Source organism: Corvus kubaryi, unplaced genomic scaffold (genome assembly GCF_017639235.1).
Source record: "Corvus kubaryi isolate FWS band 111438036 unplaced genomic scaffold, C.kubaryi_AGA036_p1.0 37395, whole genome shotgun sequence".
Taxonomy (NCBI): domain Eukaryota; kingdom Metazoa; phylum Chordata; class Aves; order Passeriformes; family Corvidae; genus Corvus; species Corvus kubaryi.
Window position 1 is genome coordinate 158,012 of NW_024581134.1, and position 19,979 is coordinate 177,990.

Here is a 19,979-nt window from a genome sequence, read left to right on the forward strand (position 1 = left end):
AATCCTGACTTGTATAAACACAGCCATGCCTGTGAGAGCCAGTAATAACTCACATGCAATCAGACTGAGATCCCTTCTAAAATGATAAAGATCTAGACAGGGGAAATGTTATTTAAAACTAAATTCCTCAAAAAAACCCCAACGCCCACAGCCAGATTCACTTGAGGTAAATACTATTAAAATTCTGACAAGTGGCTCAGGACATCCAAACTGAAATGCCTGAAAAGGATCCAGTTTCCAAGAAATCACTTGTTTGGGGTGCTCTCCAGCACTTTTCATGGGTTCCCCAACAATGCCTTCAAGGTGGAGCCCCTGTCTGGTAGGCAGGCTAATTTGGGGAGTGTTTTTTAGGCATAAATGCCTCATTGGATCTCTCCTGTGGCAGTGCAGCATTCTCATCCTCGTAGGCCTCATACTAAGGTATCATCTAAAGAGTATTCAAAACCTTAGACTGTCCATCATCTCCTAAGCTATTGCTAAAACCATCTGAAACCCCTCACCTGATTCTATGGTGGTGAAGACTGCAGAGAACATATAAACCAAATTGTATAACCCTACCAGAAAACATTTTTCTACCCTTAAAAAAAGTTACTCATAGATACCATTCCAACTAGAAATGTCTTCATCTTTGGGGAACTAGAAGTTAATTTCAACAAATACTTCCTCCTGAAGGTAAAAATAAATAAAAGGACTGTGATGGTAACAGAGCCGTGCTTTTCAACAGCCTCTATATTACAGCTGGTTAAGGCCACAGTGACGTGCTCTCCAGTAAGACACAACAAACTTTTTGGCATTCAGTAGAATGATAATGCAGCTGCAGCTTTGCTATGTTTAGCAGTCGGTAACCAAAACACATTCCCAGGTAAGCACCAGAGGAGCCAAGCATGAGCTTTCCGAGGGCTCCGCTCTGTGACCCCGTTGCCCTGATGCTATCGCTGTATCCTCATTATAACACTTCAAGAGGGAACATAAACATCTTGTACATCAAAATACTCTTGACTTTTACAAGCAACCTGATTCAGCAGCCCTCAGGGTGCAGTTTCATGACCAGCTCAAGCAAATCTCACCCTTGGAAAGGCGCTTCTGCCACACCCAACTTCCTTTGTGTGAAAAATCATGCTTGCATGGTTGAAAGCTACTGCTTGGAGAGACATTTTGTAATGATAGGCTTTCAACTACTTTGCCACTACTGTGCCAATGCAGCGGAGATTGCAGGGAGCAGAAGACGGAACTGCCTTCTTTGGTCTTAAACCAGCTACTCATGAATTGTTATCCTTGGTGGCACAACCTGTTGCCTACAATGGCCATCAGTGAGTTTCACATGCTCCCTGTATCTGCAGGAAAAGGAGGGACCTCAGCTCTGTATCTTGGAGGCTTGTGATTACTGTTAGCATTGTTGGGCTGACAGGCAGGACTGAACCTAGAACCCTACCTCTGAATGATTTTAATAAGCCATTTAATTTATCTCCTATCTCCTTTTTCTGATAGCATTTAAACCCACTTTCCTGTCTTGTTTTCCTAAGCTGTAAGTCATGCAGGCACCTCTCTACCTTTGACCATTGTGCATCCCCTTGTGGGGAGCCACAAAGCTGGGGATCTCCTGAAGCTCATTGCAAGCATATTTTGTACAGCCTCATCATTGCAAAATGCATACTGTAATTGACAGCCTTCAAACCCTATGCATGATCTACTGTCCCAGCTTAATACAGTATTCCAATCTCATATGGAACTTCTCCTGCGACCACGGGAAAGACAATAGTACCAGCAAACACCTTCTGCCTGTGGAGCACTGCACAGGTGACAGGACAAATTTTAGGGGAATGAAGATATTCTTAAACACTACTAAATGCCACGGAGGAACAGTCGTTAACAGCGGATATAAAGACCTGCAAAGAGGAAACAATTCCCAGTGTTCAGCACTGAGTTTTATTGTCCCATAAAGTTCAGCCCTGTGCCCCATATGCTGCAGTGTTATCTCAAGAAACTGCATCTACAATCTAATGTTTACACTTATAAATACTTTTGTAGCACAAAGGTTGCCAAAGATCAAGGACCTGATTCAGCAACAGACTTAGTTTAATATTAAGCAGCAACTCCATCAACATGATTATTTATCTACTCAAATTCAAGGAACTGCTACACACTTTGGCCAAGTGAGGCCAAAATGGGGGATTGTTTCTGAAAAACATGTTGTGAACAGGTGAAGTCTCACTTGTAAAAAGAGAGAGGGAAACCTGGGACAAATACACTGCTTTTCTACCACAGAAGCACGAAGGGACAATCATGCCTAAAGCAGCAACAGGGAAGAACAGCCTAGGGCTCAGCAGGAGGTGGTGCAGGAAGGTGTCAGCAGAAGTGGGTGCCCACATCCAACTTCCCACCTCTCCAAACCCATCACTGAGCCATTGCAGAGCCCACGGACTGCACTCACACTGCTGCAGATGAGGTTCCAGTGGGGTCTCTAGGTTGGGAATTGGCATCTGGCTGCACTGGTAACAGAAGGAGACAACCAAGAGCCTCTGTGTGCTACTTCCACAGCTCCCACCCATGAAAGCTTTGCTGAGAGTCCAGTACTGCTGACCAGGTCTCATTCCCCTTTTCCTCCTCAGATTTGCAAATCCTCAGATTTGCTTCCAAATCTGTGCTGCATTTTTCAGCAATGTACAAGGATATGTTTTCTGAAAAATTCTGTGTTGCTTCTGTTCCTCAGGAATGAGGGTCTAGAAGACCTTGAGCGGACACACAGATGGAGTTTATTCAGCAAAATTGATGCCTGTTCAGATCCTTAGCTTTCTTTGTGCTTCTGAGACAACAGTTTCCAAGGGACAACAGTGTTCTTGAGAAAAGCAGACTCCAAATTTCAGTTTGGGTAGAGCCCTAAGGTGGATTAGCCTGTCCCTCTGCCCATCTTCACTGCATGCTGTAAGCAGCTTACTTGCAATATGACAGATTTAGCAAAAGTGACAGTTGCTCACTGTCCAATATCATTAGCCTGCCCTGCACAAGAGCTCAGACATGGTGCTCCATTCTCCTAGCAAAATCAGCTTATTAATAACCATACAGCCTGGCACAGTATTTTCCATACAGCTGAAGCAGTGCTTTGAGCAGGGGAGTTCCCAATTCACACACATATGGAGATTCAAAATCAAATTCTAACTGAGGTCCAAACAGTGAACAGGTTCAATGGACTGGCATGTCAGAGGGACTAGGACAGATAAGCATCTGTGCTTGCCTTTATTACTCATCCTTCATTACCTTTATTACTCTGGTCCCTGAGTCTGTGAAGGGAATGATAATTAATAAAAACGTTACCCAGGTCAATGAAAACAATACAATTCATTGGTCTGCCTTGGGCTCAGCTCCCCAAGCAATCAGTACCAGTGCTCCTTTTCCCTGACAGGGCTCAGCACCTTCCTCAAGGTGCTCTGTGGCAGCAGGGAAGGGCCAGACTGCTCTTCCAGGTAGACAGAGAAGGATGCAAACAGAGGAAGACCTCTGCTTCCTATGTACAGGTGTTTGTGTTACAATGTTAAAACAAGTTTGGAAGTAATTCTCTGTTGATTCCTGCAACAAAATACTTCAGCTAGAAAAAAAATTGGCGGGTCCATGAGGTTGTTGCAAACAATACCATTTGTAGTAAAGCCTCCCTTTGTATTCTAAAAAGTTCAAGTTAAAGAACAGAACCAATTTCACTGATGAAATAGAATCCCTACAATTTCCCATTTAAAGTCAGGGAAGATCATGTTCTGAACCTCTGCCTCCCCTGCTATACAAACCATGGACCTGCATGGCAGCAGCACTTCCCTGGTAATGCAGCCCAGGTGAATGATTTCCCAAAGCTCTTCATAGTAATCCCAAGACCAGGTAATTCTATAATAATTCCAAGTGAAATGTTTTTGTTTTAACATACACCTGTGGGAAAAGAACATCCCACTATTTTACAATGAGCTCTTTAAAGACATCCTGGGAAATTTTCCAAGAGCTACACTGAAATGGAAGAACATTTAGTTATTTACTTTAGGGGCTTATTAGAATGTTTGGAATAATTCTTGTTCTCTCCTCCCCCCAGAATAAAAGCCTTTATTTGCTTTGTCAATTTGAGAAACGTGGCTCTGATCCTGCTGCTGAGGTTTGCATGTCGAGAATGTCACCGGCTGCAGCTTGGAGCTAAACTCTCAGGGCTCAGCCTGCACCAAAAGCAGCAGGGGGACAGGACTGGGAGAGGGCAGGGATCCATCACCCCATCCCAAGAAACTTAAACCGCAAGCAGTGGCTGAGTTACCAGTCAAACCCAGCTCTGAGCCAGCTCCAAGCTAAAGCAAGAAACACAGTAGGGTTTAAGGCCATTTTAATACCCTGAAAGGTTTATAAGCACCAGAGGGTCATTTTACTGCAAAGTGCATCAAATGGCTTTACGTTGGTAAGGTGGGATCAGCACCCATTCTCAGAACAGGTACCAACATCAGGAAGTCAGTGCAGTCCTAATGACCCTTGTCCACATCAAAATAACTCTCCTTCAAGAAGGATGTTACTCCTTGGGCAAAGCACGCCTAGCACTGCTCTTGCTGAGGTATCTGGATGGTAGGAGTTTTAACCAGGCAGAATTTCCACCATAGGAAAGTCTCAGGAGAGGTGCTGACACTGACATAGCCAGGCAAGTCAGTGACAAACAAAACAAGCCACATCAGCCTCCTCAGAGAGCAGCTCCTAGAGGACACCAACTGTCCAGTGGTAAAGTTCAGACAAACTTGGAGCAGTTTCACCAACAGGAGGCTTGCAGTTAGACTGCAAATCCCACCCCCACACCACATTGTAATGACATTTTAAATTTTTTATCTGTCTCATAATGGTAATTAAACATAAGCATGTGCACAGAGAAGTCTGCTTGATATATAGGGCAAGGCTCACTATCTGGAGGCAGCAAACATGACCCTGAGGGCTCAGCTATGGGACTGCATAAGTTACAAAGCCACCAGCACCTCAGTGATCATGTATGAAAAACTAGGCAGCTATGTGATATTTCTCTACCTATGGCCACTTACGGCGATCTACCTATCCTCACTGATGTACACGATGCTTGGGAGTTTGCAGCATTGGATGGCCTGACCCCATTGCTGTCTTTACCGTTCTGGGAGAACCAGCAATCTTCCCCCAAGCGGCATGGTGTTTCTGCAGCACAGAGAAGCCACCTCCCCTGGTGCAAAGATGATTATGTGCCACACCTGCCACCAAGATGAGACTTCATCAGCTCATTTCCCCTCCTGGGGTCCGAGTCCTAGACACTGTGGCCAACAGCTCCAGCTCCCCCTGCTGTACCCCTTCCAGGTGCCTGGGTGGGGGTACAAAACATCGGGGAGCTGCTCCCTTCAAAACTTCTGCAGCACATCAGAAGCCCTAGCAATGGGGAGATGCAAAAGAAGGGGCCACCACACATCTGACTGCCCATGACCCCAGAGATCCAGCGTGGCAGCCAGTCCTTGTGCAGCTCCCTTAAGTCTGGAGCGACTCTCTGCCCTCAGGTTAAGTCCCCCTGTGCTTACACCCATCTCCTCACACAAAGGCCACACAACCACCAAGGGACCAGCCAGACCTATGGGACCACTGGACTCAAGCACAGCAAGAGAAGGAGAACAAAGATGAAATAGGATATAGGATGTGGGCCCTGGTAGGCTGCTATTCCAGCTGAATATTGCAAGGAACAAATGCAAAAGCCAAAGTGACAGGAATTGTGGCATCAAGTGCCTTTGAGATGATAACAAAAAAAAGAGTCTAAAAATTGAGTACAAGAGATTCTCAGTCCCAGGGGAATACGAGCCTGTATCTCCTACCAACCAATTTTTCTGTTGCACAGGTCATTTTAGGACAACACTCACCCTCACAATGCCAGTCCCACGGCCTGAGGCTGCTCCGGATTCAGATACCTGACTATTCAGGAACAAGCATTTCTGTTTGTGAATAATTCAGATCCCTTGCTTATTTAGGTTCATTTGGGCTCCGTTTCTCGCTGCTGGAATCTTTTGAGCTCACAGCTGCCTGAGCTGTGGATGCACAGCCCCTCCCCACAGCCCTTCTGTCTCTGCAAGGAACCAGTTCCCCCAGTAACTCCCCGGTACTTGAAGCACATACAGCACTCACAGTGAAAACACAGATTCCACAATGTAACCCTGAAAAGCTCAGGCATTCCTTTTGTTAATCTTGTTGCAAACCAAGATTGCTTTCTGCTCTGAGATGCACATTTGACAGCAGCTATGCATACAAGTAACTCTTCCATGACAGCGGCAAGCACATCCAGACCTGTAGTCTCAGTCTTAAAACAGACAAGGATATCCAGCACTCATGGACATAATCATCCAGCATGCACTCATCAGTCAACATGAACAGTTGCACTCGGACAAGCAAACACAGCAGGTACAAGTCTGCAAGTGCAAGAAATGACAGCAAGTACAAAGAACAACAGCAAAGCTCCAGCAAGTTATATTCTGAATAGTATCAGCATCCTGGATCATTTGATATAAAGCTGCCTGAGCACAGCCTTCTCTCACAAAGTATTATTACCACTATTAAAGGAAAGCCATTGTGGCTTAAGCACAGCTTATTTTTAATTGAGTTTCAGGCATGTTAAGAGGAAAACAGACAAACAGCATAGACATTACACAGCTGTTTCACAAAGTAGCAATACCCTAAAATGATCTGTTTCAGGCAAGGTGCTGAGTGGCCGTGTTTGCTTGAGGTACCATTACCTGCACCCACATCTCAGTCATTAATGCTGGAGCCCCTGTTCAGCACTGTACACACGGACACCTGCGTGTGCACCCCAACACACAGTCCCCCCTGAGGAACACATCCCTGACTTACCCTTCAGCCAGCCAGCAGCCCCAAACCCTCTGAAAGCTCCTGCAGAAGAGTTGACAGAGTTTCACCTCGTTACCCAGCGAGGGCGTTATATAACCGGCACCGTTTCTGCAGGCAGCGAGGATGCACCCCGCGCACATCCCTCTCCTTCCCATCCCACACGGACACATCTCCTAACAACAGCCGTGCCACAGTGAGCCGGGGGGGCAAGGTGGGCTACGGGGTACTTGTGGAAAGCAAAGGTAACGGTTTCAAAGAAAGTTCAGAAGGTGCCTGACGTTTATTAAGAGGCATTGCTACTATGAAAGGAAGCGGTGCAATGGTATAATGTTCCTTAGCCCACTGAAAGCAGCTTGGCCTAGATTTTCCTGTGCTGTTTGATGTGACCATTCATGCAAACAGGAGTAAAACTTTCTCTTTGCTTTTAATTAAGCCACAACTACAAAAAAAAAAAAAAAAAAAAAGAAAAGAAAAAAAAGAAAAAAAGTGACACATACAAAAGACCTTTTCTTGCTGCCATCTGGGTCTTCAGGGCTACTGTCAGACAGAGAATATACAGGAATCAGCCCCATTGATTAAACTATTATTAGCAGCAAACAAACAGATGTGCTCAGCCAAAGACAGGACAAACCCCATGCCCTGTACTTCAGAACTACATACAGAGAAAACCCTATTATTTTACCAAAGGCTTATTTGTTTTTTTAGCAAAGAATTCTCCAGCACAATGTGCAGAAGCAAAGCATACAGCATTTTAATATGCAGTAATTAATATAAAAAATATAACATTATTGCCTCTACTCTCTTCCCACAGACTAAACCGCACCAGCTTTCATAAGACCGGGACCAGGTCCTGTATCAGTAATAATCTTAAACAAAATGTGGCTTGTAGTCATTCAGGACATTCTGGTGTCCACGAATCACTGGCAGACACACTATGCAGCGCACAAATGCATAGGGCTGTAGCTTTAGGACAGACATAAAACTCTTATGTAAGCCATAATCCTCTCACAGACTCCTTATTCAGTGATTTTAAGAACGGTGCTGTAGAAGCCTGCTGGCATCCCAGTGGCTTTTAAACCATTTGAAAACAGGGAGACTCCTGTCCCAGCACAGACCCCTCCCTGACACCGGTGCTACCATCGGTACCCAGACCTACCTTGCAGGGCTTGGGGGCACAGAGCATTGCTGTTCGCTAATATTTTGGTCCTCCGCAGAGCTGCCGCTGTTGCTCTCTGTGCTGAGTGAATCACCAGGATTAATCTCCTGCAGAGTTCACTGAGGCTAACAATAATCAGGTTAAATTTACACTATATGATCAGACTTTAATTAGGTACTGTTATACAAGTCCTATTAATTACAGTGGTAATACCCTTATGAAATGCAGATGAGAGGGTGGGGCTCTGGTCACAGGGGGCTTGGCTTCAGATGAATTCAGGAAAAAGTCCCATCAAAATGCTGTGTGTGTACCCTCAGTTACCTGCTTGCCTCTGTCAGTGCTCAAGATGAAACAAAAAGCTTTAAAAAAAATTATAAGCCTACAAAATGTAATAAATCTAGAAGATTAAAGACCTCCTACATGCTACGCTATCACCTTCTATTTACACCAAGAAGCAAGAATTCCATTTTAAATCCCAATGAGACACAGTCATTATTAGCTTGCTCTGCTCAAAATCCTACACAGAGAAGTCCCAGGTGATAGAAGTCATCTATTTTGTATGGAGGTAAAAATAGGCAAGCCTTCCTAACATTAAAAAAAGTAAGTTTCTCTTTTCCTCCCCCAGTTTCCTCCTCTGGATGACCTGTTGGATCAGGGCAGATGCAGCTTGTGCACGGCATTTGCTTTGTACTGTCACAGCCTCCCCTGAGACATGGACCCACATATGCCCAGGTGCCTCCTCTCCATGCCCCTGCAGCACTTGCAAGGTGTCAAGAGAAGTCTGTGGGGAGAGGCAGCTGATCTGAACCCCTCTGTGAGCTACATCACCTGGAAACTGGGATGTCTCTACCAACAAGGTGCAGCCAGGGAAACTCTGGATCTCAAGTGCAGGAGCAGACTCCAGGTTTCAGCAGGCAGTAGTAGCTGCATTAGGAGACATTGCACAGCGTGACATTCCAAGCCCCAGAATAGGTCTTTGCTTCTGCTAAATCTTCTCTGAGGTATTCCATAGAAAGAGCAAAGCTTATGCCATGTGGCTTTCATTAGCACTTGCTGCATATGCTGTTAGATGGCTTTAGTGAAACCTGCCAGAGACCATGTGCTCCTGCTGCTACTCACGTGGGAACACCAAACCCTTGCACCCACATGGTCACAGACACAGGTGAAGGTCTCTTCTTCAGTAAGTGAATCAGCAACGCAGAGCGAGGCTTGTTAGCCAGAACAGATGCTGTTCTTGAACACAGACACCTGTATGAGCCTCCTGTGCCCAGGCTGCCTCTCTGCAAGTGCTTGCTCAGTGACAAGAGAAACCCTGGCACTTTGCCATTTCTGCCACTGCAGTTAATTTAATTAAAATCCCAAAAGATGGGAAGCACATTTCCTTCTTCCTGGAGGATTTGTCACCCTCTCCCCATCAGACAGCAGCAAACGAGCATGCCTCAGCACTCCCACTTTGCACAAAACACATGTAAAAGCAGCAGTATGTTACAGTAGGTTGTACTAGACATTAATTACCAAGCCCTGCCAGCTATAATTATCTCGTTAAGTTTTGGCTATAGACACTATATTGGCCCTTTACAAAAAAAGTCTGGAGGATACAGCCACACAGGATCCAGGAGGAGAGTCCTGTTCCTGAGTGTACTCTAGGTCCCACCCCACCACTGCAGACAGCCAAACTGTACATGGAGTTATTTTGACCAAATGGCAATTTCAAAACAGCCTGCATGGTCCTGTGTGCATATTCAAATTCCCCTCTCTCGATGGACAGGTCTTCTGGGGATACGCAGAAGAGAGGGAGATGATGGTTTCTTGAAAGTTCCTTGCTCTGAAGGCAGACTGAGATGGGCTTCTGGCCCATAAATTTCTCTCACAGTCCAGATTTGTATCCTTTAGAAGACCCTTAGTCTCTCCCAGACCTGGGAGTTTAGCCAAGACTATGAAAGGACCTCTGCTTTTCTGGAAGGACAGGGCTGGCAGAACACCTCAGAACCCTTGCTGGGATTTTTGCTTGATTTAGGCACAAAGGACTCACTACTCCCCCTCATTCCTTGCGCATTCCTGGCTACAAAGTATAGCTGGGACCAGGACATCCCCCAAAAGGGATATCTTAAGGACCTCCACATCCTCATCTCAGCATAGCAGTGCTCTGACGAGACAGGCACCAGGCTTTGGCCAAAGCCTTCAGCCCTTTTTCTGCAGTTGTGACACTTTTTGGTCCCTCACTGCAGAGAACAGCACTTGTGACACACTAATGGGAGCACAGCAGTGCTCCTGCAGCAAGGCTTTGATTTAGGAAGCAGAGCTGCTCAGCCCACTCTGCTCTTGATGATGTAGTGACCTGGTTTTGTCAAGACTGTTTTTCTCCTTTCATCTTTGATGTCATTTTGGAAGGCAAGTCATGAGAATTTCATGGAGGCATTGACTCAAAAGTTGGACTAAAACAAAGCCAATCACAATACCATTATAAATGAATGAGGTGCAATTTCCCCTTAGAGGATTATTACACTATTTAGGGTTCCAGCACATTTATTTCCACAGTTTAGTAATCACTTTCATGCTTCTCAACAGAATATAATCCATTTATATTTTAATGTAACAAGTTACAAGGATTATCAGCTCATAATAAATATACTCATCCCCTAAAGCATTTAAACAGCCCCTATACTTTGTAAGGAAGATCTTGCTTAATGAGCAGATACCTACAAATGAAAATCGAAAACTAATACTGTGTTATATGGAAACCATCAAACTGCAAAATACATGCTGCTTAAATTACTTTTCTGTGAAATTAAATATTTTTCAGCACACAGATTTTTACTTTGAAATTACTTTTATCATGAGAAGCCTTTGGAAGTCTCTGAGACTGCCTTTTGCATTGGCAATTTGTTTATCTTGCAGTCTTAAATTTGGAATACTACATTCAGCTCATGCACAGGACTATGCCAAACCAACACATCGTTTATGAAAATCAAATTAAGGAAAGCTGTCAATACCAGCCAAGGGAAATCCACCCAAAAGAAAACCCCGCCTGACTTGCACTTGGGTCAGTCCTGGTGCTAGTGTCCATGAAACCGTGTCCACTGAAGCCAACTGAAATCCACTCTTGTCAGAGAAATGTAAAAATCTCTCTTGGCCTACTGGCCTGCAGTGAATCACAGTACTTTTCTCTTGCAGCTGTCTGGAGATAGGATGGGAGAAAGTAAATATTACCTGTCAAACTAAAGACATTCCTTGCCTACTCATAGAGCTGCCCAGCATATTTTTGGCAGAATTCTCTCATAAGCTTTTGGTGCTCACTGCACTTGCAGCCATGATTCTGACTGAGTTGTAAGGCAGCAGTGTGAATTACCCTCTGGAGCCTTCAAACTCTGAGCTTCAACACATAGTTCAACTTCCCAATTCTGCCAATGGTGGTGTTTTTCTTCTTCCTTCCACATGCTGTATCTGCTCAAAGTGTTTTTCTCCATTAGAAAACGTAAAATTAATGGTCTAGGTTGCTTTCATCTTTCATTTTTGCAGATGTATGTTCTCTTAAACCTTTGCTGTACAGATCACAGGCACTTGCTCTTCTGCAGGTTCACCTATCAAGAACTCCATTCACAGAAGCATACTTGCTTTGGAGAGTTCCAAGAAAACAGAAGTGCTGCAAAATCTCAAAACCCTTTTAACAGGAATCCATAGATAGTCTGGCTTTAGATTTATACAGAAAAAGGCTTTTAGCTCTGGCTGGAAAAGAGAATAGACATTATCTATTGTGCAGCCTCTGCAATTACAGCCCATCCCTCCACCCTAGGGAAAGGCAAAGGGAGGAGATAGTTATGTGTGAAGTTTTTATTTTTTATAGAAAATCAATCTCATCAGTCTTTTCTTAGTTAAGTACCAGTTATGCCAACATCTGAAAGGCAGTGTTTTGTGTGCAGTGTCCAAACAGGAACAGGTTGATGTACAGAGTGTAAATTTCTTTCTGGAAAGCTTCTTCTTTTGTAATACCTCTCCAAATTTCACAAAAAAGAAGTCCTTGGATGCCCAGAAGACTTTGCTCAGTTAAAAAAGTCCAATGCAAAATCCACAGCTTTGCAGAAAAATGGGCTATTTTTCATGCAGTGAACTGTACTGATAAGGCTCTACTTCCTCCCAGCTAAACCCCGTGGTCTATCCACACCGTGGAGCTGCAAGGCCATACCTCATTTTAGCTTTAAACAAGCTTCTCTGCATTAATGTGGAGTCAGCTTCAGCTAAGGGTGTCTCCTCGCCACATGGGACTTCAGCAGGTACACTGACAACAAATACCTGCACCCATCCCCATCCTCCACACTCCCTTCTTAGTGAGACCAGCACAACCATTTGCAAGACTGTTTCAGAATGAAAATAAAGTGTGTTTTTATCCTAGATCAGTGTAGACTCTTACACATCCTGATAGTTTCCATCTGCAGGATTAACAAGCCCAAAGACAAAGCATTACAGGTCTCTGCCTTCTGCAGTCTCTTCATGTATCAGAACCACAAACCTTCTGGCATCATCATGAAGACTTACAAGCACGCCGGACCAGGATCACTGTAAGTGTGAGCAATTAATTAAATCTAATGCTGTTTTCTTCACTTAGGGAGCAAACTTTGCAAAGCTGCTTAATGCCCAATGAAGCAGTTTTACTGTGGCAAGGAATTTTCCTCTCGTGAGCTCCATGTTCAAACAAGCTCCCTGGTGAGGTACGCACAGGCTGTCTTTTAATACAAACACAAAACTCACATTTAACTTATTAGCTGGGGGAGGAATACAGATGAGGGTTGGATGAATCTCATGAGTCATCGTTTCTGTAGGATAAAAAGCAAGCTTGTCTCAAAAAAAATCAATTCATTTGTTTCTATTGTGTATTGCAGATAGAAGTGCTTAAATAATAGAAAGATTAATAGAAACACTTCAACAAATTGTTCTAGAAAAATGAAAAATAGCTTTTGCATCATGAAAGAATATTCTTTAAATACAGAGAAATAAAACATTTCAAATGAAACAATGTTTTGGGAGAGGGAGACAAATGCAGATTAGTCATGCTTGAATGTACTTTCCCAAACAATACACTGCTTAGAGCTAAGACTAAGATGTGCACATACCCCAAGGCATACATGAAAAAAGAGGGTCTGTATATTAGTTTAATTCCTTTATCATTTGCTCACTGCTGTATTTTTCCAGTCTCATGCCAAGCCTTAGCCTGGATAACACCACATGCATATTCTGCATCCTGACCACTGAACTCATTCCCAGCTGAACCTTGTGGGCAAATGAAGGGATGTCCTCTTGAAGTGTGAAGCAGGACAAAAGCCCCGCACTAACACCATTGAAATGGCACCGTTGTAGTACAGCACCATCCTTCAGTGGTGTGCAAATTTCAATGAGCCTTTTTTATTACTTTAAGATTTTAGATGTGGAAGGAAATGATAAGGTAGGGAAAAGGTATACCTGAAAGAAGCCCAGAAAAGTCTAAAGCCACCTGAACAATGGCAAAAAAGTGAGGAAACAGGGGTTTAAGGGAACATTCAGAAGAACTCACAAGGAAAGAAAGCATGGGCTACAATGTCTGCAGACTTTGACGAGAGTGTCAAGCTATGCAAAATTAGGTAAAAGTCCAGGTATCCACTGATTCAAGTTCTCACCAGAAACAATCCCTAGAAAATCCCTGTGGATGGGTGGTAGTGAATGGCAGATATTGCTGGCAGAGCAGTGGGTAAAAAACTCAAGTTCCAGTCCCTTCCCCCACCTGCCCTGCAGTTCTGACCCTGCGACCTGCCATAGCAAGCAAAGTGAATCTCTTTACCTCTTCGAGGGTAGATGTGCCATAGCTCCAAGGCCAGGTCCAATGACTCCAGGAGTTATCCTGTACTAACTGCACTAAACACCTCTCTACTTCCACCTGGACACATTTGCTGTGTTTGCTGGCAATACCCCTTTAGCCAGACTGATCTTGTTGTACGGTGACCTCTTCGGGACAGCGACCAGCTCTCCCTGTGTGCTCATAAGACTGAGTGCAGCTGGATCCTACCTTGTTCTTTGGCAATAGAGGCAAGAAGAGCAGGCAGCACATGCAAGGCAAGTGGTATCTGGATATTGTAACATGCCACCACATAAAGTATTTTTGATATTCACCTTTGTTTTTAGCACAGAAGGAATATGCAGTGTATTCTGGAGAGAAAAATCCATCAACACCACCACCGGTTTTATCCAAAAGCTCCTTTTTTGGCTAAAGCAGCTTAAATTTGTACCAAGTCTTAAAAGCCTAGTTTAAAGCAGAATTTTTTTCCTGAGGAAATATTACAGACAGATTGTGTTTTTCAAAGACTGTTAAGAGTAAATGATGGCTTTATACTGATTTCCCAGTGCTAGGAATGCAAATGAGAAAAAGAAGAGTCAGTTGATACCCTGTTACTGATGGATAGTCTTCTTACCCATCCAAACCATAGCAGTCCTGGCACAGTTATCTCCAATACCTCATTTTCTGCATTTCAATTATCATCTGATTTGGGACCAGTCCTTGTTAATTCTCCAAAAGCCAGGATTGCAGGCAAGGGCACTTCCCTTACAATGTAAAGCCTCACCTGCTCTTCACAGGAATCTGGAGCACACTGGCTTCTACAAACACATCAATTCCTCTTACTGGTCAATCAGTCTGTACAGGAATCTCTGAGAGGAGCAAACTGCCAAGTTTGAACTGAAAGAAAACTGTCTTGTCAGGATTCAAGGAGACAACACAAAATAAATTACTCTGTCAGCTTTACTGGTCAATCAGTTCATGTGTTATATCCATATACAGATGTGATCAACTGAACTCATGCTTATGTAATTCGACACATTATTGCATTGTTTCCTCTTTAACTGACTAGAACTGTACCAAATTTGTTCTGGTGCTCTGCAGAATTACTGGCTGAGATGAATTACCTGTTTGCTTTTTGAACAAAGTCCATAAAAAACATGCAAAAATCATTTATCCCATCAAATTGCAATTTGGACCCTGCAGTTAGAGCACAGCTGACCTGTGGTAGAAAGTTCACAAGCCACGCAGCTCTGCTTCCAAATTAATCCCTTGCATAAGCTTGATATAAAGCGAACACAGCATTTTGGCATGGGCAGGCATCTTGAAGAGCCGCATCCATCATATATTCCTGAGAGGGTCTCTTAAGATTTCCTTACCAAAAGGCTCAGTGTAGCTTTCTTTTAGGGCTCGAGAAGTGAAAGCAGCCTGGATCCCACTGCCAATGCTACTCAGTGCACTTACATGTCCTCAAGTCCTGTAATATGCTTAAATAAAACATTTGACTGCAGAGTTGGACTGTTCTGAACCTAATAAGCATTTGACAACACAGAAATGTGCTGCTATTTTGGTGTTGCTAATTGCACCTCCCAAAGGCCCATGACAGATAACTGATACAGGAATTGTCTACAAAACTGGAAACTATTTCCTCTTCATGCTTTAAGTATCAGAGCTGATAGAACAAACAACTCTGAAAATACATGGGTAGGAAAGCAAAATACCCACCAAGTGTTAAAAAAACCTTATCTTGCCTTACAAAGTTCAACAATCTTAACTAGGGATCACACGAGATATCACACTACAGGAAAGATTTGCTTCCATGGAAAGCACTTAACAAGGAGAGGTAGAGAGGAAGAAGTACTAAAAGGAGTAACTTGCTGCTGTCTGCAGAACTGTAACAGGTTAGAAATAAATGCTAGATAGCAATAAAGGAACTGGCTTAATGATCAGTCAGCCATTACCATATAGAAAAAGGCCATTATAATTCAAATATAAAACCCAAGGTCCAGTTTTCACTTAGTAAAAATGGGAGCTGCCTTAAAGCCCCTAAGCAATAAGGCCAGCAGAGGCACCTCTATTAAACACAGGATTTGGTGTCCACCCGTCTCAGGGATACTGGGCAAAACCTGCAGGTGATGAGCTACAGCCATTCCACATTTAAACACAGGTAGCTGCACCTAACACAAACAGCCATCAAAACAGTTCCAACACCCAAATCATCAGAATCACCTGTAGTTTGGATTTTTTGGTGAGGACATACTTTACTCTGAAGAAAAAAACATGGTATTGCAGACATAACACAAGTTTGTAAAGGAAACTATGCTCTATCATAATGCTTCACATTAAGAATCACCCAACACTTGCTAATTCTGTAGGAATTATTCTAGGAAGGGGCTCAAAGTGTGACGTGGTTTGAGAGCAAAGTGGATTCTTCCATCTTCTCTGTCAGACACAAAACCACCTACCCATCAAAGACTCATTCCCTTGAAATGAGCAGCATTCCAGCTGTGAAGACAAATTTCCAGTTGATCTCTAACATTAGCAGAACTGTATTAATGACTCAAGCATGCTAAGAGAAACTGCATCTTGAGGATGAAGAACTGCAAAGGTATTAAATGTCTTCTCCATGGTGCCTGAAGCATGGGCCCACACCCACAGCAGTGTTTGTTCTTAATCTCTGACTGCTATTAGTCTCACTCATAAATCATTCTTCAATTAAAAACAGTTTTAATTAATAACATACCCCCTGTGCCTATGCCCTGGGCCATTTCCACTAAAACTATTAAACCACAGTGTCTCATGTGCCAACTAAAAGCAGCAACAGCTTTTTTTGCAGGCCTGTGAGCAGTTTGTACTGTTTTAAGAGCACAGTTGCAGGTAAGCACCTCATCACCCCTCCGAACAGTGGGCACACAGGGGAATCATCTCAGCAAGAACATCCCGTCCAAAGCTGGTAGGACAAAAGGGTTGTGAAGTGTGACAGCAAACCAGCACCAAAAAAACTCCATCCCAGGCATTCAGCCAGCCAGTCACCAAATTAACTACTCAACTTTCCTAGCTCTTCACCCTGGGCATCCTTCTCCACAAAGCTTCCCAGTCAGTATCCCTGCCTTTTGAAGCAGGACCTCGACTGGGTCTGTCTCGCGGTTTCAGAACTTGGAGACCAGCAGCTAAAAAAACTGCTTTCTACAGGAATCCACATGCATTTTCCCCATCCTTTTTCTTACTGCCTTAGGTTCAAACAGAGCTCAAGTCCCAAAAGTCTACCTCCATTTCCTGTCTTACAACTACAGCTCAGCATTGTCACACAACACTGTGTTTCACCTAACAAAGAGACTCAAGTTCTATGCCAATGGCTCAGAAATTCAGACACTGGTGTATCTTCAGATGAGAGAATGACTGTGGCGGCCCTGAATCATACAGCAATTTCTTCTTGCAAGCCCCATTCAAGCACCTGAGGGCCTCCTCTTACAGGGACACAATAAGCTCTGCTCCCTGTCAACTTCAAACAAACAGCTTCTGTTTGTCTCCCTTAAATGGACAATTGATTGGAGCTAATGAAACATTAGAATGGCAGTTGCTCTTTGGTATTTTTAAAGAAATATTTACACTCCAAGGGCTTGACCATGTCCTATGAGATGACTCAGAGTCAGTAACAATGCTGATTTGTGCAAGACAAAGTGAATAAATGTGTCCCAGATCTCACAGAGCAAAGCTGTAAACCTAAGAACAACTTTAGCTGGAAGTTTAAAATGGAATTAGCTCACTATTTTGTATGATTTACATTCAATATTTCAGACCAATGGTTCCACATAATCCCTTGAAAAACAGTGGAATAAACACTTCCAAACAAAACATACAGTGGCTCTGCCATCATATATCAAGCCATGCTAGCACATTCCAGCTCTCATCCCATCTCCCCGAGTCACTCCCTGGCTTCTCAGGACCACTTTCTCCTCTTGCCCTATGGGCTGCACCCTACCTACATTTGCCATACTCAAAATACGGTGTTTTGTAATACGTGTGTGGCTCACTTGGTTATTTAAGGGCTCTTTGCTTTCCCATCTCTTACTCATCTGAACTATTACCAACCATACCCCTGCCTGAGGCTCTCAGCACACCCTGTCCAGCTGCACGGGCTGTCAGAAGCCTAAGCACAGTTTAACTACAGTAGTTACAGCAGGCTAAAACCCACCAAAACTGCAGTAACAGCAAACATTTTACTGTTCACCAATGCACTGAGAACATAATTTCTCGAGCACCACACCTTCCCCATGCCCTTCAGTGATCAGGTAGCAAAGCCTGCCCTCTAGTTTGTCATGCTGCTCTAGCAGCACGGCAAAACCACAGCCTCCAGCCTGCAATCAGCCTGAGTGTGAAAATAACACAGGAGCTTGGGCCTTCTGGAGGGTACGGTTGTTGTTTTTGTGTTTGGCTGTTTTCTTGGGGTTTTGGTTTTTTCTTAATGTTGAGAGTTATTACTAGGTCCTTTCTTACAATGCAAGATACAGGTAGGCAGTGCTTTATTTTGTTTCAAGTGTACTGTAAAGACTGTTTCAAGTTCATGTACCTTAATCAATGATAATTCCTGTTAACAGCATGATCACCACCATCACCATTTGCTCTGGAAACTTCTTACTCAGTGCTGGCAGTTAATAATGAGTTAAGTCGGCGTCCCTAAGCACAAACCAAAGCTGCTCACTCACCTGCACGCTCTGTACCCACCACCACAGTGTCCTGCAGGCATTTAAAAAAACAGAGATGGCAAGTACAGAAGACAAAAAACTAATGAAAAGTCACTGATTTCCCACTTCTCAATTCCCCCACTGTCTATTCAGTCTTGGAAAATGTTCTGGAAAATTTCTGCTACAATCTGTCTCAAGGTATTTGTTCACTGTGAGATACAATTGCTTGCTTTAGCTAAACTAATTGTCAACCCATGCAAACACATGATGGACCATTAAGTGAGAGGCAACTGTGAAGTACTGAAGCACTTACATAGACAGTTTTCCCAGCTGTCTTTTTAAGAGTTGTCTCAAATCCATTCCTAGTAGTAAAATTAACAAACTTACAGTACCACTTTACAGTACTACACTGTTAAAAGTTTTACATCACCATTCTATAGAAAATAAAAAAAATCAAACCAACAAGAATTCTGATTTGCTTACAACTTTTATCAGTTTACATGTGGTGTGTTTGACCCTGGTTGGGCACCAAATGCCCATCACAATCGTGCTATCACTCCCCTTTCTCAGATGCAGAGGGGAGCAAAAATGTAACAAAAGGCTCCTGCGTTGAGAGAAGCACAGGCAGGTCATTCATCAATTACCATCATGCGAAAAAGAGACCTGGTTAGGGGAAATCTATTTATTACCCATCAAACCAGAGTAGGGTGATGCAAAATAAAACACCTTCACCCCAGCATTCCCTTCTTCCCAGGTTCAATTCTACTCCCAAGTTCTCTACCTCCCCCCCCAGCGGCACAGAGGGGCAGGGAATGGGTGTTGTGCTCAGTTCTTCACATATTGCTCCTGCCCTCCTTCCTCCCCAGCAGAGTCCCTCACAAACTGCTCTAGTGTGGGTGCAGTCCTTCAGGAACAGACTGCTCCAGTGTGGGTCCCCACCGCTGGCAAGGAGGCAGGGAAGAGAATGCTCCCTGTGGACCTCCCTGGGCTGCAGGGGGACAACGCTTCACAGGCTGCTGTCATTGCACCCTTTACCTGAGGGGCTGTTCCCACTCAGAAGCACAGGGAACATCAAACCAGCACCTGGCTCTGGCTGTGAAGACTCAGGCGGTGCCTCTTTTCTCACCGGGAATGTTGTTGTGGATCAAAGCATTCTCTTCAAAGATCTTCCAATAGATGGATTAATGCTCAGCTCATTACCCCCAACTGCTGAGACATTAAGAGTGCCTGCACATACAGCAGAAGCCAAACTTGTCAGATTTTTGTAACTAAACAGTTATAATAAGGAGTTCTTTTCCCATTACTCCTAGGAAATTAACTTTGTGTCTAGGGATTCTGCTACATGAAACATGAAATAGACACAGCACAGGACCCAGCTAATAGAGCATGGCAGGTGTGTTCCCCTTGAAGTCAACATCTTTGACTTCTGTAACATTCATTTTTTCTCCCACTGTCTTCCAATACCAAACAAACTCCAACTTCTTTA

General features: G+C 43.8%; 1 protein-coding gene across 2 annotated transcripts in view; it reads right to left on the bottom strand.

Annotated features, from left to right (window-relative positions):
• PASD1 (PAS domain containing repressor 1) overlaps positions 1 to 8,227 on the bottom strand; it is a 103,591-nt gene extending 95,364 nt beyond the window's left edge. Inside the window, exon 1 of one of the 2 annotated variants that reach the window (XM_042039952.1) lies at positions 8,009 to 8,227. The gene's annotated coding sequence lies outside the window, so the exon portion shown is untranslated. Of the gene's footprint in view, positions 1 to 6,855; positions 6,950 to 8,008 lie in introns of those variants that run through there. The other variant, XM_042039954.1, reaches the window with a different exon arrangement.
• Positions 8,228 to 19,979: the final 11,752 nt, after the last annotated feature.